Source organism: Ambystoma mexicanum, chromosome 11, assembly GCF_040938575.1.
Source record: "Ambystoma mexicanum isolate Mex_15411 chromosome 11, UKY_AmexF1_1, whole genome shotgun sequence".
NCBI classification, from domain to species: domain Eukaryota; kingdom Metazoa; phylum Chordata; class Amphibia; order Caudata; family Ambystomatidae; genus Ambystoma; species Ambystoma mexicanum.
Window position 1 is genome coordinate 552,857,311 of NC_090934.1, and position 18,546 is coordinate 552,875,856.

The window sequence follows — 18,546 nt, forward strand, 5'->3', positions numbered from 1 at the left end:
AGCTTGATTGGTGGGGCTGACACGAGGGCAAGGAGGTCCGAGTACCAAAACTGAGTACCAAAACTGCCTTAGCAACGCACGGACCACTAATATCAGTTTGCACTGATACAGTAGAAAGGTGTGTAGGACTCGATGGACCAGAGGAATGAGGGGAAACACATAAAGAAACTTCCCCTCCCATGGAATTGTAAAGGCATCTCCCATGCTCTCCGGATGGGGAAAGCGGCCGGCAAAAGTCTTGCAGCATCTGTTCTCGTGGATTGCAAAGAGGTCGATCCTGGTAGATGGAGGGGAATGAGAAACATGCCCTGCTGTAGGGCCCAGTGCAATAGGGCTTGGGCCTCCTTGGAAAGCTGTGGAGACCTTGTTCCTCCTTGCTTGCGGACATAAAACATCAACGTTGTGTTGTCAGTGTAAATGCGCACCACCTTCCTCTTCAGTAGGAGGAGAAAAGACTTCAGAGTCCAGAAGATTGCTCGTTGCTCCAGCAGATTGATATGCTGGCTCTTTTCCTCCTCCAACCAAAGCCCTCTGGAGTGTTGGCCCTTGATAGTGAGCGCCCAGGCCCTCCAGTGAAGCATCCATCGTGACCGTTGCCTGCTGGTCCGGCAGTCTGAAGGGGGAGCCCTGCACCAGGTGCTCCCTTACTAACCACCAGCAAAGGCTTTGTCTGAAAACCCGTGTCAGGGTAATGCGGTCGTCCCAGGACTACGAGGACTGGACCCAGCGGGCATAGAGGAATTTCTGAACTAGTCTCATGTGTAATCAGCAGTTGGAAACTAACGGGATGCATGATGACAACATCCCTAGCATGGATTTGTAGTTGTGGACTAGCATCACTCGGGCGCTGTTGAGGTAGTGCATCTTGTGTAAAACAGCCACCCACCTTTTTGTCCAAGGGTTTGGCGGGGCAGGTCTGGATGTCGAGTGTTGCTCCGAGAAACCAGGCATGACTTTGGGTAGTTGATGGAAAACTCCAGTTGCTGTAGACATCGGATGGTGACGCCGGTGTTGGTTTCTGCCAGCGGAAAGGAGGGTGCCCTTACCAGCCAGTCGTCCAGGTACGGGCAGATGTGGACGCCTCACCGACACAGGTGAGCCACCACTGGTACAAGGCACTTAGTAAACACTCGCGAGGCAGACTGCAGGCCGAATGGAAGAGCCACAAACTGATAATGTACTCCTGACACCATGAAGCATAGGTATCGCCGGTGTGAGTGGTAAATAAGGATGTGGAAGTAGGCGTCCTCAAGATCGAGGGATGCCAAGAAATCTACCTGTTCTATCTGCAACAATACCTGCTGTAGCGTGACCATGCAGAATGTTTATGGCTTTAGGAACTTATTGAGCACCCTCAGGTCTAAGATGGGTCTCCAACGCCCTGGCTTTTTGTGCAGTGCTTTTTTCCTTACAGGAATCTTTTTCCTTACCAGGAAGTAGAGGGAGTAAACTCCTGTGCCCCGCTCGCTTCTCAGAACCTTCTCCACTGCACCTTTCCGCTGCAGAGCTTGCACTTCTTGAAGCAAGCAGTATCGTAATCTTTCTGGTTTGTGCTTCTGAGGAATGTCTGGTGGATAGTCCACGAATTCCAGCAAGTGGCCCTGCTGGAGGAGGGATAGCACCCATTCATCAGTTGCGATTAGTGTCCATTCGTTGATGTACTTTGACAGGCTTCCTCCCTCTGGTGTGCTGAAGTGGGAGGGCCTGACCCTGAGCTGGTCATGCTTTGCTTGTCGGACTGGCACCTTGACTGGGCTGAGCCATGGTGTCACTGTGAACCCCTGTAAAACTGGGATCTTTTACTGTACTGTTCCCTTGATGCATTCGGGGTCTTATAAGAGGAGGAAGACTCCTACGTGGTGCGGTTATCCTGCAAAGTCCTGCCATAGCAACCTTTTGCTGAACAAAAGGATTGGTGCCTTTGCTGAAGCGTGCTAATGAGCAAGCAGTTTCCGTGTCCGTTTTTATGGACTGCAGGGCCTCGTCCAACTTTTTTCCCAAGAGGGCAGATCCATCGTGAAGGACATATCTACGACCCTGGACAGGATGTCTGGTCATAAATCTGTCACCTTGAACCAACCCTGCCAGTGCAGGACCACTCCATTCTCTAGTTGGCTAAAACCAGTGTCTGCAATGTCTACAGAGACCGTAATGGCTTGGTCAGAAGCCAACTCGCCTTCATGGAAGATGTCTAACGGTTCTTGCTTCTTGTCTTCTGGTAGGAACTCCAGCAAAGGACCCAATTCGTACCACAGCTTGCGATCGTAGCGTGCAAGTATGGCCATTGCATTTGCCGCCATGATAGTGGTGGCTGTGGTGGCGATAACCTTCTCACAAAAGGTGTCAAGGCGTTTTCCTTCCTTGTCGGAGGGAACAGAGCAGGATGAGGATGAATTAGCTGACCTTTTCCTGGCTGCAGCTGAGACAACAGAGTCTGGTGTGGGTTGAGTATGGAGGCAGCACGCTCAGGTGCTCTCTATTTCTTGTCGAACCAGCCTTTTTTAGCCAGTGCAGTTGCAGGATGTACTAAGGTGAGTAGGCCATAGTCCCAGACGTCTTCCAACAGTGGGATAGACATGATGGATTTCCTGCGCTGTTCTCTGCGCTGGTACAGAACACTTTCCCTTTGCTGTTCCACCGGCGCAAAGCAGAACATTGTGGTCGCCCTGGATATGAGAGCGTGAAGGCTCCTACCTCATCCGGGAGTGAGCCTCTGAGTGGAACGTCATCTGGCTCCCCAACAGCTGCGATGAAATCGTTGAATTCATCTAGCTGGGTTGTGTATGTGGAGGCTCCATCGTCGGGGTCTGTGTCGGTCCCAGTATCCGACAGCCTCTGTGGCGCTGACTGGTGCTTACCCCCTTGGTGTGAATCCCTCCATGGGCAGGGGTTCTGTCCGTCTCCCTAGAAGAGCCAAGGTTCTCGGTGCAAGATTGTCTGACCGGTGCTGTAACCGGGGCCAGTGCAGAAAGACGCTGCTGTAGGGTTGCCACTAGAGTGGTGAGAGTAGACAAAATGTCTAAAGACACGTCTCTTTGTGTAGGAGGAGTGATGGCTTGATCTGAATGTAGAGGGGGTAAAGGAGGTACACGAATTCGGCCTGCCTTCCCCTGCCTTCTGGGAGGTGAGAACCTCTCCTCTGGGGAGGACTGCAGTGATATGATGGCCACTTCCTCTTCCTCCTGTGCCTCTGATTGGGAGAGAGCTGGCTCTGACACAATAATGCCACATGGCAGCAAGGCTACCCCAAGGTTAGGAAAAGATGCTCTCAGACAGGCAGTCAATGCAGACACTATACTGGTATATGAAATGCCAGTGACGATGGCCGTGGTTACAATGACCTGGTGGTAATTTTTGTCAATCGACATAGCCGTCAACAAGGTTGTCGTCTAAGAGTGTGTGACAGCCGTGGCCGAAGATGCCGTCGACGAGATCCTCGTGGTCGTCGGGGTAGTAGTTGACAATGGGGTAGTCGTAGCCAATGACGGCATAGCTGATGACGAGGTAGTCATGGCCGTTGACTGAAGAATCTGAAGGTGGATGACAGGGATGGAGCTAAGGAAGATGTTCCTATTGGCTGTGTGTTCTATGACCTAAAAATGACTATGACAGAGCATAAAAGTGACTGAAAGTTTCAGTGTAAACTGCTCTATGTTAACAAGGATTGCCAGTCTGACAACAGGGAATATTCACAGAATGTGAATCTATGACAGTTCCAATGCTGCAGAAAGATGGTAACCCTGCAGTCTCAAAGGAATGTGAAAAAACCTCAGAGGCAAACTGATAGCCTTGAGTTCTAAGAAATGTATGTGCAGTTAATTCTCCTTATGGGTGCAAAGGCCATGAACCTAGAGGTGTCGAAGTGCTGTTCCCCAGTCAGACATAGAACAGTCGGTCACCAGGATCTGGGTTGGGGAAGGGGCCCAATAAAGAGGTTGGATTCCTTCATCCACCAGCAAAGTTCCACTTTGACAGGAGCCAGAATGAGAACAATGGGGGTCATTCCGAGTTGGGTGGTAAGGGAAAAACGATGCCGGTAAAGGACTACCGGCATCGTTTCCCGTTACGGCCCATTCTGACCCACCAGACCGTTATTTACGGCGCCATAAATTACGAGGCCGTAAATAGCGGTTCTGTGGCCGCGCCCGACACGCCATGCCGGAATTAGCGGCATGGCGTAAACCGGAGCTGATCCCAAGTAAAGCGGACATGGTAAAAACGGCTTCCACAAGACCGCAAAGTACCTTACCGCCATGGAGTAAATACCGGCATCGCCGAGAAGGTGTAAAGAACCCTGAGCAGTGTTTCCAAGAGGAACAGGTGCACTCAATCAGCACAGGTGGAAGTAATGGAGACTGGCACAGCACAAAAGGAGCACACCCACACACCACACCCCCTCCCACACCAAGATGATACCAATTGTAGCAGCATTCCTGGAGCTGGAGGCTCTGCTCGCAAGGCAGCAACTACAACAACAGCAACAACAACAACCACAGCCCCCACCACAGAGGATACACAGGAGGAGAAGGAGGGCGAGACAGGCCCAGCATGCCCTACCGGTGCAGCCACCATTACCACGCCGGCAGCCCCCAACCCCCCGCATCAGAGCCACCCCCTTCAACCTCACACCAGAGCAGATCCACACCCTGTACCGGCTTGACCGGGACACCATTACCACCATAGTGGACCTGATACATGACGATATAGTGAGCCGCATAGAAATCAGCACTGCCATCCCCCCTCTACTGAAGGTAATGTCTGTGCTCCACTTCCTTGCCACAGGCACCTACCAGCATACAGTGGGGCACATGCTTGGCATTTCACAGCCCATATTTTCCTGGATACTCAACCAAGTGCTGGATACCCTCCTCAACCACACAAGGGACTACATATCCCTACCCCAGACTCCCCAGGAGATATATGACACCAAAGTTGCCTTCCATGCACTGGCAGGCATGCCAAATTGCATAGGTGCCCTCGACTGCACCCACGTTGAATTGGTGGTCCCGCATGCCATGGAGGTGCCGTATCGCAACCGCAAGCAATACCACTCCATCAACGCCCAGATGGTGTGTAATGCCAGTAAAGCCATCACACATTGCAATGCCCGATACCCCGGATCAACTCATGACTCCTTGGTCCTGCGGAACTCAACACTACCACGCTACATGGAGCGACATGCTGGACGACGTGCCTGGCTGCTTGGTGAGTAACCTGAATGGGCCATGGCAGTGCATTGGGGCTGTGAGTAGGTTGTCTGCATACTCCACCTGGGTGGGAAAGGGCGGGGGGTCAGGGGGGATGCATACTCCACCTGGGTGGGAAAGGGGGGGTGCATACTCCACCTGGGTGGGAAAGGGGGGGATGCATACTCCACCTGGGTGGGAAAGGGGGGGGTGCATACTCCACCTGGGTGGGAAAGGGGAGGGGGATGCATACTCCACCTGGGTGGGAAGGGGGGGATGCATACTCCACCTGGGTGGGAATGTCCACGCCAGTGCACGATGTTCACCTCACAGAACACTGTGCCCCAAGGCAAGTGACACGGCACATGACCACATAACCACACAGTGATGAATTTGAGCCGACACCTAACACTACATGACTAACAGGAAACCTGGCCAGATACCACAACACATGCACCACTCATCGGCAGACCTTACACACCGTAGCGGCATCCTGCAACATGCAGTGCAATAGCACCATGTCGCTAACTCCTGCATCTCAACACACAGGACAGTCATCCCTGGGAGTGCATAGAAGTGAGTCTAACAGGGATCCTACAGCGTGTCACTGGTCCTGCACCCCCATAGGATTACTGCAAGTCACCATGGTAGGGATCCGTGCAGAATGACGAGTATGCTACCAACTACAGCCAACACCCCCTTTCCCCAAGTCTCGCGCAAAACATCAATGAATGCAGTCCAACACTGCTGCATGCATGTACGATGCACATGCAACAAGACGTGAGTGCACACCATGACCCATCAGGGAGAAGCTACCCCCTCCATCATTCCATTGCACATGACACATAGCCGGTCCAGTAATGGGGTGACTGTATCCTGGGACATGTGTGTATGGCCAGTAATCACCTGTGGCCATGTAAGACTAGTACAATTCTCCACCATGAAGCACAAACACTTACCTTCATTCCACTCTCATGCAGGTGATGCTGGCTACCCTTTGAAGCCGTGGCTCATGACCCCGGTCCGCAACCCACAGAACAGGCACGAGGAGGACTACAATAGATCCCATACCCGTACACGGGTGGAGATAGAGCAGACCTTCGGCCTGTTGAAGGCACGATATTGTTGCCTCAGCCGGTCGTCTGGGTCACTCATCTACAGCCACGAGAAGGTGTCCAAGATCACCATGGCATGTGTAATGCTGCACAACATGTGCATCCGTCGGAACGTGCCACTGCCCCTTGACGTGGAACTGCTACCACCAGATGATGATGAGGGGGAGGAGGAAGGAATGGCAGGACAGCATCACGGTGCTGATGTCTTAGTTACTTACCTGTAACTGTATTTCTCCAGCATTGGTATCTTTCATAGATTCAGATGCTTGAATATTCCCCGTTGTCAGACTGGGAATCCTCGGTGATAAATTTAATAATAACATTTTTTTTTTTTTTTAAATATATATACATTGCTACCTAGCAGTGCATGTACATAGCCCATTATGGCCTATGAGCCATTTCATTGTGTAGTCTCTCCACCTCACTTTGGTCCTTTATGGCCCCAGCCAATGAGGTGGCAGGGCCCAAGCTCCGCCCCCGGCAGCCATCTTCAGATTTTGAACCGTATAGATTACAGTATGATGGATGCCGAGCATAGGAGCAGCCTCTCAGGGGAGGCGGGCGGGCGCATGTGAATCTATGAAAGATACCAATGCTGGAGAAATACAGTTACAGGTAAGTAACTAAGACTTCTCCAGCATTGGATCTTTCATAGATTCAGATGCTTGAATAGAATACCAAGCAGTTAAAACATGCCACCATTATATACATATATGCATAAATACAGAAAAACATATTTCTGATCAAACCTTTACCATGCAGCAACACAACGGTTATCTACTTCGGGAATGGTGGGAAAGGAGGCTGGTCCTACCTTATACAAAAAGATGGCGGAGCACTGCCTGTCCAACTGCAGCTTCTTTGTTGGTGTCTTCAGTCAGGCAGTAGTGTTCTGCGAAGGTATGCAGAGTGCTCCACGTGGCGGCTCTGCATATGTCCTTCAAGGCCACCCCTGCGTGGAATGCTGTTGACGCCGCCCTTCCTCTGGTGGAGTGCGCAGACGGCGGTCTAGTTAAAGGGTCGCCTTTCAATTGATGGCAGTGGGTGATGCAGGACGATACCCAGCGTGCCAGACTTTGTTTAGATATATGCTGACCCTTGGTACGACCAGAGAAAGAAATGAATAGCCGGTTTGAGGAGCGGAACTCCTTGGTTCTTTGCAAGTAAAACTTCAACACTCTAGCAACGTCTAAAGAATGTAAAGTTCTTTCCGCTTCAGAAGCGTGATTCTGGAAGAAGGTTGGTAACACAATGCGCTCAGTGAACGACATCTCCGAAAGTACCTTGGGGAGGAACTTCGGGTGAGGCCTTAAGATGACGCGGTCCTTCTGGAACAAAGTAAACGGGGGTTCAGAAGACAAAGCTTGTAACTCACTGATCCTTCTGGCTGAAGTGATGGCTATCAGGAAAGATGTCTTCCAGGACAAGAATTTCATATCGCATCTGTGTATGGGTTCGAAGGGAGGTTGCATGAGGGCTGTTAAGACGGTGTTGAGACTCCAGTCTGGAACTGGTGTAGGTGTAGGCGGATAAGTACGCATCAGTCCTTTCAGGAAGATCTTAACCGCTGGTAAGGAAAGTAAGGCTTGCGTCTCCGCGGTTACTGTGTAGGCCGCTATGGCTGACAGATGGACCTTGATAGAGGACAGTGAGAGCCCTGACTTAGCCAGGTGCAACAAGTAGGGCAGAATCTGATCAACCGAGGCCGAGAGGGGATCGATCGCAGAGGTCTCGCACCATTTGGAAAACCTGGTCCATTTCCTGGTGTAGGTAAGTTGCGTGGACGGGGCTCTAGCGGCCCTGATGATATCCCAGCATTCTGATGGTAACTTTAGGTGCATCAGTTTGCGCTGCTCAGGAACCATGCTTTGAGAGACAGGCTCCTCGGGTCGTGGTGGAGGACCTTGCGGTTCTGTTGTGTCAGTAGATATTGATGTGACTTGAGACGAATCGGGGGTCGGCAGGATAGGTGCCTCAGCGTCGGGTACCAGACTTGCCGTGCCCAATACGGTGCAATAAGAATCAAAGAACAATCCTGTTCTTTTACCCTGCGAAGTACCCTCGACATGAGGGGAATGGGTGGGAAGGCGTAGAGGAACTTCCCCGACAAATTAACTGAGAACGCGTCTCCCAGTGATTGGTGCTCCGGGTATCTTGAAGCAAATCTCTTGCATTTTTTGTTGTTCCTGGTGGCAAAAAGGTCGATCTGCGGATGGCCCCATAAGGCAAACATCCGTTGGGTTTCTTTTTCGTCCAGCTCCCACTCGTGTGACGCTGTGTACTCTCTGCTTAGTCTGTCCGCTAGGACATTGTCCACTCCTGGAAGATGCTCTGCCCTGATCTGTATCCCGTAGCGCAAGGCCCATGCCCATAGCTGTTGGGCTTCTTGCGACAGGATCTGAGACCTCGTGCCTCCTTGCTTGTTTGTATAGTGCATGGAGGTCGTGTTGTCTGTCTGGACTGTAAGAACTTGACCAGCTATAACCGGTAGGAAAGCTTTCAGCGCTAACCCAGATGAGCGCCCCAGCCTGATAAGGAAGCGTCCGTCCGCAGCAGGAGGGTCGATGTCGGTGCTTGAAACGGCATTCCCTGCAGAAGATTCCTCGGAACATTCCACCATCGAAGGGCCTTGTGCAACGTCGATGGAATCTGGACAATGTCTTCCCAGCATCCGAAAGCTTGTTTCCATTGGTGGTCCAGAGCTTCCTGAACCGGTCTCATGCGAAGCCTGCAGTTCGGTATGAGGAATATGCATGATGACATCATGCCCAATAGGGATTTGTAAGAGCGTACGGATGTTGTCTCTTTCTGTAGGAAGTTCGAAGTTGAGCGTAGAATCGCTGCTATTCTTTCTGTGGATGGCCTCACTCTAGGAATGCTGGTGTCGAGTTCGGCTCCCAGGAAGAGAGCTACCTTGCTGGGAACGAGGCAGGACTTCGTCTGGTTTATGGAGAAACCTAACTCTTTTAGGAGGTTGACAGTCCTCGACACTGCCGAGCGAGCCTTTGCAGCGGAACTTGCCTTTATCAGCCAATCGTCCAGGTATGGAAAAACGTCCGTTCCTGCCCTCCTGAGACTTGCCGCTACAGGTGCCAAGCATTTTGTGAAAACTCTCGGAGCTGATTTTAGCCCGAACGGGAGCACTTGAAACTGAAAGTGGAGCTCTCCCACTGTGAACCTGAGGAACTGTCTGTGCGCTGGATGGATCGGAATATGGAAGTATGCATCCTCCAAGTCTAAAGTGGCCAAGAAGTCGTGCTTGTTTAACCAAGGTAGCACCCCTTGTAAAGCTAACATCTTGAATGTTATGCGCTTGATGAATTTGTTGAGTGCCCTCAGGTCCAAGATGGGTCTCCATTGACCGTTTTTCTTTTTGACGAGGAAGAATCGGGAGTACAAACCTTTTCCCCTCTGAGAATAAGGTACTGGTTCTACTGCTGCCTTCTGGAGCAGTTTTTGCACTTCGGACATGACCTGTCTTAGCATATGCACTCTGCGAGATGTTGGAGGCAGAGAAGGAGGTTGGTCCAGAAATTCTAAGGTGTGACCCTTTCGGATCACCTGCAACTCCCATCTGTCCGATGTAATTGACTGCCAGCGCTGGAATAACTGGCTCACCCTTCCCCCCACCGGGGTGTGGTGAAGGGGGGGAGAAAATTGGTCGTCAGTTTTGCTTGCCTTGTGACTTCCCTTGGGCGGAGCCACGTCTGCCTCTATGGGCGTATCTGTTGGATGACTGATATTTATTGTCTTGGTACGTGCCGCCTTGTGCTTTTTGACCATAGGAGGAACGACCGTATCCTCTGAACTTGGAAGATGAACCTCTAAAGGGACGAAAAGACCGATGGTCCTTACTTTTGTCCTTTAAAGAACTGATGGCTCTGGCTGTGTCCGTGTCTGTCTTGATTGCCTTCAAATGGTCGTCTATCTTTTTTCCAAAGAGATCTTGGCCATCAAACGGCATGTCTAATATCTGCGCCTGGACTTCAGGTCTAAAGTTAGTAGCCTTCATCCAGGCCTGCCTTCTGAGCACTGTGCCGTGCGCCATCTGCCTGAAGCCTGATTCGGCCACATCAACCGCTGCGTCGATCATGTGATCCGATGTTGCTTCACCATCCGCGATTATTGATTTTGCCTCCTCCTGGAGCTCCGGTGGTAATTGCTTCGCCAAGTTAGAAATGCGGAGCCAAAGCTCGCGATCGAACCTTGCGGTCATGGCCAGCGCATTGCCCGCTCTGATTGTAAGGTATGCAGAAGATGATACTTTCCTGCCCATGGCTTCCAGTTTACGTCCGTCCTTATCCGGTGGTGCCGACAACGGTGAGGAGGGGTTGGCGAGTTTCTTTCTGGCCGCCACTGTAACAACCGAGTCTGGTTTCATATGACCCCTCAAACAAAGCGGTGCCGAATCCGGAGCTTTATATTTCTTTTCTGGCCTGGACACCAACGCCGGAGTCGATAAGGGCGTGGATAGGATCTTGGATCCGGAATCCCAGATGGTATCGAGGAGAGGAATTGTGGTCACTGTCCTCCTTCGTTTGTCCCTGTGCTCATAGAGCACTGATTGCCTTTCCTCCGAAGAAACCTGAATTTTAAACAATTCTGCGGCTTTACCTATAATGGTGTGGAAAGAGACGAGATCATCCGGCGGTGAGGCCTTGCCCGGCGAGTCTCTCCTCCTGGGCTTCTCGACTACGTAGTCATCCCACTCACTGGGTGCGTCTGGCTCCTGTGTTATTTCTCCTTCTTCTGGTTCCGAGAATTCTCCAAAAGGATCCTCCTGCCAGTCTGATACCGAGATGGTGGACGGTACCATCGTAGGATCCACGTCCGGAGATTGCGGTCTGTGCGATGACTGTGGTGACGGGACTCTTGTAGGTGAAGCACTGTGGGTGCTGCTCCTCGGTCTTCGAGCAGGTGATCTCATCCGTTTTTGCGGTCTACTCCTGTGAGGAGAGCAACCAGATGTGCCTGGAATCGGAGATGACTCTCTAGGAATAATTCCTGCTTCTAAGGGATTAATCGGGATTTGCTTCTCCCTTTGCCGTTTGTAAAATTCTTCTACAATCCTCTGCACGGATAACATGAGTATCGGGTCATGAGGATATTCGGATTCTCCCGTGGACGGGTGCCAAGGAGGGCTGTATTGTTTCGGTAAGGGACCGATGGAATCTTCCACCACTTCCGCATCAGAGAATTCTTCCTGAAGAATTACATCCGGAAGTTCTGCCATGTGCCCCAAAGGTGAAAATTGCTGTACCAGTGGTTCAGTCTCAGTATTCTTCTCAATGATATTGCTTTCAATGACAGGAGTTTCAAATGTGGACGGCAGTAATTCCTCCGTAACTGCCGAAATTTGTGGTGCCTCTGAAGGTGTTATGGACGATGCTATCTTCGTCGACGACTGAGATTTTCCCGTCGACGAGGGCTTCGCTGCCGACTGAGATTTTCCCGTCGACGACTGAGATTTTCCCGTCGACGAGGGCTTCGTCGACGACTGACATTTTCCCGTCGACGAGGGCTTCGTTGACGAATGTGGAGTATGTTCCGTGGACGACTGCGTCATGGATGAATGCTTCGTGGACGAGTGGTGTTTCTTGCTCGTCGACGATTGCTTCGTGGTCGACATGTCCGATGACGATGATCTAATTGTCGACGATGTCTTAAGCGTCGTCGTCGTCGATGATGGTTTTGTCGACGGTATGGCCGATGACGGGCCTTTACCTTTCCCTTCATTCGTGGACGGTTTACCCGCCGACGACTGCCCCCCCCCGTTTTTTGCAAACTCCTCCTTACCTCTGGAGGCAGATTTTGCTGACTTTTTCTGGCTTGGTAAGTCAACTGGAGGCATAAAGGGTATCAATTCCAGCTTCCTCTTTTTGGATTTGGGAGAGGAACTCCTTTCCACTGAAGAGGCCCTTCTCTTTGAAGTTTGTCTCTCAGATGGAGTGCTGGATTGGACAGGAGCTGTTCTGACAGACTCTTCGTCCGAAGATTGATCCCTGGATTCCAGGTATGAAAGGAGTCTTCTATGCCTGTCATGAAGGGTCTTGGTGGAAAAAGTTCTACAAATCTCGCATTTTTTAATGTCATGCGGGTACAGACAATAAATGCAATGCTCGTGGGGGTCTTTGTAGTAAACCAATTTCTTCTTACACCTCGTGCAGTCCCTGAACAGGGAAGGCTTCTTGACAGCCTGAGGTGCCTCCATTTCTGAAGAGAAGTTCAGTCGACGATTTTGAGAGGAAAACAACAAGTTTTGTCTCCAAGGGTAATTGAAAACAAAGCCCCTAAGAAGGGGAACAAGATGGAATATATTTTTCCAAATATATTCCACACAAAAGTAGAAAGAATTTGAAAAAGCTCAGAGAGCTTGAGGATTCCCTGTGTCTGTTAGACTGCGGTGAAAAATCTGAAGATGGCTGCCGGGGGCGGAGCTTGGGCCCTGCCACCTCATTGGCTGGGGCCATAAAGGACCAAAGTGAGGTGGAGAGACTACACAATGAAATGGCTCATAGGCCACAATGGGCTATGTACATGCACTGCTAGGTAGCAATGTATATATATTTAAAAAAAAAAAAAAAATTATTAAATTTATCACCGAGGATTCCCAGTCTGACGACGGGGAATATTCAAGCATCTGAATCTATGAAAGATCCAATGCTGGAGAAGCACAGGAGGGACGTTCCGTGCGGCAATCATTGATCGGACAATATTTCTGACTCACAAGTCATCTGAGGGTGTGAGGATGACAGGACATTGGGCACTGGGTGTGGGGATACATGTACACCATGCACTGTGCGACATTAAAAGACACATGCACAATGATCAATGTCCACTCTGTTTTTTAGGGATGATCAACCAGTGTATTGAATAATAATGTAGAAACGTGTACAACAAAACCTCCACCCTCACCCCTTCCCCCCCAACTCCCACACATACCCTCACCCCCTCCCCCTCCTCCCACACACACCCTCACCCCCCTACCCCCCAACTCCCACACACACCCTCATCCCCCTTCACCTCCCCCCACAACAACCCCACAATAGTACCATCAGTGCAACATAGGCCACATGTGTGTGGCAGTATGGTCAATGTGCACTTCCAGAGCCAGGGGGATCTATGTTGAGGCGGCGCAATGTACGCAGTGACCGACGGACAGGGCTGGCCTGCGTGGAGGAGCTTTGGGAGGGTGGGTACTCCCACTGGGGCTGTGGTCTGGGGGGTGCTGCCTCCAGGGCATCTGCAATCCGGCCCAGCACCTCACAGAGCCGGTTTGTGCTCGCAGTGATCACCTCGCCCAGAGCCTGAAGGTCATTGTGCCACTCCGACCTAGATTCGCGGTTGTCCTCAATCAGGCCAGTGAGGTGCTGGGAGCACACTGCATCCATGGCCGGTGTGGCCGATGTGCTTGGCAGGCTTGGTATAGAGCCTGCAGCCCTTTCGGGACTTTCTGCAGGGGAGGTGGATCCAGGACAGGCAGGTGGTACTCATTGGCCTGTGAGCCCTGGGGTGTCACTCTCCCCGGAGTCGCTGTGTGCCACCTGGCTGTATGATGGAGTGTCTGGGCTATGTCCAATGTCATTGGGGTCCTCCACGTTGGACACAGAAATTAATGTTAGGCTATCTGGCACATCGAGGAGGCACATGGCAGCATTCTCCCCTGCCACACTGGACTCCTCAGAGTGCACCGTGGGGCATGTCTCCGGCGGCACTGCAGGCATGGGTAAGGGTGCGGGTGGGGGTTGTGCACCCTCCATGGGGGTTGCTGGAGCAGGTGGTGTTGCCTGTGTTTTCTTCCTGCTTGCAAGTATACGATGTCCCCTGGCTCTGCCCCTGGAGGTACTGGGCTGGGTGGCTTCCTGGTCCTCACTTTCATGCCCGCTGCCTGTGGGGGGGAAGAGAGAGAGGCATGAGCAATGATTTGAGGTTCAGCATTTCTTCAAGCCTATGGTATAACAATGGGATTGCAGCGTTTTGTTGACATTTGGGTGGTGAGTGGGACAGTGATCTGGGCTTGGATGGAAAATGCATGCAGATGTCTGGGTCACTCATGTTGGCGGAGTACTGTGGTGACTCACATTGACAGCCTCTTTGTGCGGTATGGCCAATATGGGTTGCAGCCTTGCACCTGACATCAGCATGGGTCCCACTTGTTACGGCATGATTTCATTGGGAGTGGGGGTTTCCCATACATGATGTGACAGCTTGCCCAGCCCTTGGCAGCGCCTTACATTAGGAATGCATTTACTGTCTTGACTCATGACACTCACCTCCATCAGCGGATGACGCAGCACCGCACTCCATTTCGCCAACCCCTTCTATGGCTTCTGTGCCCATCATGTCCGCACACGTTTGCTTCGAGGGCATCATCTTGATGGGAGAAGCTGGGCCTCCTCCTGTCTCCAGGGCCTGACTTCGTTTGGCCGATAGGATGGCCCGCACCCTGAAACAGAGGTTTTCCCACCGTTTCCTGCAGTCCTTCGTGGTGCGGGGGGTGTTTCCTACGGCGCTCACCTTCTGTGCAACCAAGTCCCAGATCTCCTTCTTCCTGACGATGGTGGGCCTTCGCATGTCACTGCTGAATACTATCTCAGCATGTTCGTGCAGAGTGTCCACCAGGACCTGGAGCTCGTCCTGTGTAAAGCGCTCCTTCCTTATGCGGGCGGCACCCTTTTTCAGTGCTTTCGGCATGATGCTGGTCTCTAATGGCTTTTTTCCCGATCCAAATATGCCTGTATGAAGAGGATGGCAATGGATTGTGTTTTTAAAGATGGCCGCCGCGCTCCTTCCCGTTCCTGTGCGATGACATAATTTCTGTATCCGTTATTTAGCGGTGACCGTAATTTACGGTATCCGTAAATTACGGTCACCGCTAATTACGGACGGCGAAGCTTCGATGGCGGTGTTGTAAACAACGTCTCGCTTCATGCCGCTAAGGGGTTTAACAGGCCCTTTAGCTGTATGCCGCTAGGGGATTTACCGGCATTGCGGAAAGCTCGTGCCCGCAAGGTCGGAATAGCCTGTAAATAGCGGCGTGGTACCAGATCGGACTCGCTCTTTCCGCCATGCCGGTAAAAACCAATACTTACCGCCAACCTCGGAATGAGGCCCAATGTGCTGTTGTGATTGGCACTAACGAGACAAGTAAGGTGCCAAGTTTCACGTTCATCCTGGAATGTGAGACCACGAGAATTCATAAAGCCATAAGCCCTAGCTGCTTCTGAAAAAGAACAGTAGAAGTGTGGGTGCTGGCGAGGAAGCAAAAACTGGTCAGAAATGTCCAGGTCCCTCGCTTGATGTGAGAAGGCTCTGCCACTGCTGAATTCGCAGATAAGCTTGATGAACTGCTTGCATTGTGATGGAGTCAGAGTGGAACATGGACCTGATGACGTTGAAGATGCGGCTGGAAAGCCTTAAATGCCAGGCAAATGGCTTTCAATTCCACGAGATTTATATGGCACTGCCACTCCTCTGAGCTCCACAAGTTGTGGATGTACCATTACTCCATGACCGTTCCCCATCCTGAGGGACTCAAATCCATGGAGAGGGCCTTGGAAGGTGATTGAGGAGAAAACGGATCTCCTCCCAAAAGGTTCTCTTCTAGCATCCACCATTGATGGTCTTGGTGTAAGAATCCCAGCACTTGAAACAGATCAATCTGACTATAAACTCTGATCAATTTGTTGCTGGGTGAAGCTGTGTCAGTTTGATGTTCAACCTGGCATGTGGAACAACCATGACACAGGAAGCCATTGGACCAAGAAGACATTTACATTTTATTTTAATTAAGTGTTTGCTCCTCAGTAATTTCTTGCATGCTGTGCAAAGGTTGAAGATCTTTCTATTTGGGGGTATACCTTCCCTTGAGTGCAATCCCAAATCAGGCCTGTTTATAGCAGTATATGTGTGGGGAAGAGGGGTGAGCATCGATTTTCCCATATTGTTGGTGAGGCCCAACGTAAATTCCAGTTGGATGACATATTTGACCGACTGAACCACTTGATCGGGGGTAGCTGCATGGATCAGTCAGTCGCCTAGGTATTGGTATAAGAAGATGCTGGTCTAAAATGACTGCAAACATTCATTTGGTGAATACCCTCACTGCGGAACACAGGCTGAAGGGTAAGAAGTTGTACTGTTAGTGAAAAACGGATCAACTTCCGGTGTGCCTTCCATCTTAGGATATACATACTGGCATCCTGCCAATGTAGTGCAAACAACCAATCGCCCTCCAAAGATGTCAGATCTGCCCCGGCTTGGCCACCTTGAACCTCTCTACAGGGAGGCATTAACTGAATCCAGATAGGTGGAAGAGTGTCCTACACCCCCACCTTGTCCTTCTTCAGAAGAGCAAAGAAGTGAAAGTAATAACCCTCTGAATGACTCATCAGATAGGACTTCTCTATGGCATCAGACTTGAGTATTTTCTGCAGACCCTCTGATGGGTTTGATGACAATTGTTGGCGGATGGATGGGTGTGAGGAGGAGGTTGGCAGGGGGTAGGGAGACAGAATCTGATCTTCACTGCTGACAAAGCCCAAAGGTCCAATGTTATCTGGCTACACAATAAAAAGGTGGAGGCACACCCGTGTGCCGAGTGTTGTGGAGTGCTGCTGGGTCAGGATGATGTCAAACTATGTTTTTCAGCCTGGCACGGGGGCAAACTCATAAAATTCTTACCAGTCCTTTACTGGGAGTTCATCTGTCTGTGCCTTTCCAACTTTGGCCCCTACTTTGATTCGAGGAGTCTGGTCTCTCGGTTAGCCTGAAGATGGCTGATAAGGAACAAGTTACTTACCTGTAACTGTTGTTCTCCAGCATGGGTCTGGCATGGATTCACATGCTCATGAATCCTCGTCAGGCTGGGAATCCTCGGTAAAGAAAAAACCAGTATCAGTTTCGTTTCTGATCTGTCTTTCGTAGTAATAACCAATCACTGGTCTCTGCGTCATACTGACCACAGCCAATGACTGCCCTCTACCTAAGCACCGCCTCTGGCAGCCATCTTCAGATTTGGAAGCACGTGAAGTGGCAGTATGACCAAGTGAAGAGCCGCAGAGGGGTAGGCGGGAGGGTTCGCATGTGAATCCATGCCAGACCCATGCTGGAGAACAACAGTTACAGGTAAGTAACTTGTTCCTTCTCCAGCATGGGGTCTGGCATGGATTCACATGCTCATGAATAAAGAATACATAGCGGTACACACATGCACAACCACGGGAGGTGGCAAAGGCTCAACATTAAGCATCACATCAACTCAACATTAAGCATCTTACCTCCTCACCAGGCTCACCTCAGGCGAACAGGTTGCGCAGCACTGCTTGGCCGACCCTGGACTCCTCCCTGGAATCCTGGTCGACGCAGTAGAATTTCGTGAAGGTGTGCGTCGACCTCCAAGTAGCAGCCCTGCATATGTCCAGCAGGGGCACACCAGATAGGAACGCCGTGGTAGCTGCGATCGCTCTGGTGGAATGGGCTCTCGGACGGCCAGGCAGCGGTCGGTTTGCCAACCGGTGACAGTACATGATACAGCCGGAGAGCCATCTGGAGATGGAAGCCTTCGAGAGAGCCTTCCCCTGATTGACAGGTCCAAAGTTCACAAAGAGTTGTGACGTCTTCCGAAAACCTTTCGTGCGGTCCACGTAGAACTTCAGCGCTCTAGCTACATCCAGCGAGTGCAAAGACCTCTCAGCCGGCGACGAAGGCGACGGGAAGAACACAGGTAACACCAAGGGTTCGTTGAGATGAAAGTCCGACGGTACCTTGGGCATGAAGGAGGGGTGCGTCCTGAGCACTACCCTCGTGTCGTGGAAAGTCAAGTACGGGGCCTTGCAGGAAAGGGCCTGGATCTCTCCCACTCGTCGTGCGGAGGTGATGGCCACGAGAAAAGCTGTTTTCCACGATAGAAACTTCAACGGGGCCGAGTGCAGAGGCTCGAACGGAGGTCCCATGAGCTTGGTCAGCACCACGTTGAGCTCCCACGCCGGGGCCGGAGCCTTCACCGGCGGGAACGATCTGAACAGTCCCTTCATGAACTCTTTCACCAGACGATGAGACCACAAGGACGTCCGGCCCGTGGTTCTGGTGTATCGGGAGATCGCAGCAAGATGAATCTTGATGGACGCGTGTGCCAGACCAGCTTTGGCCAGCGTCAGCAGGTACGGCAGCACTTGGGGAGCCGTAATCCGTAGAGGGTTAATCTTCTGTGCGTGGCACCAGACAGAGAACCTCTTCCATTTGTG

At 51.4% G+C, this 18,546-nt stretch overlaps 1 protein-coding gene across 2 annotated transcripts in view; it reads right to left on the minus strand.

Moving 5' to 3' along the window:
* LOC138503557 (catalase-like) overlaps positions 1–18,546 on the minus strand; it is an 833,069-nt gene that overhangs the window by 194,105 nt on the left and 620,418 nt on the right. The window lies entirely within an intron of this gene.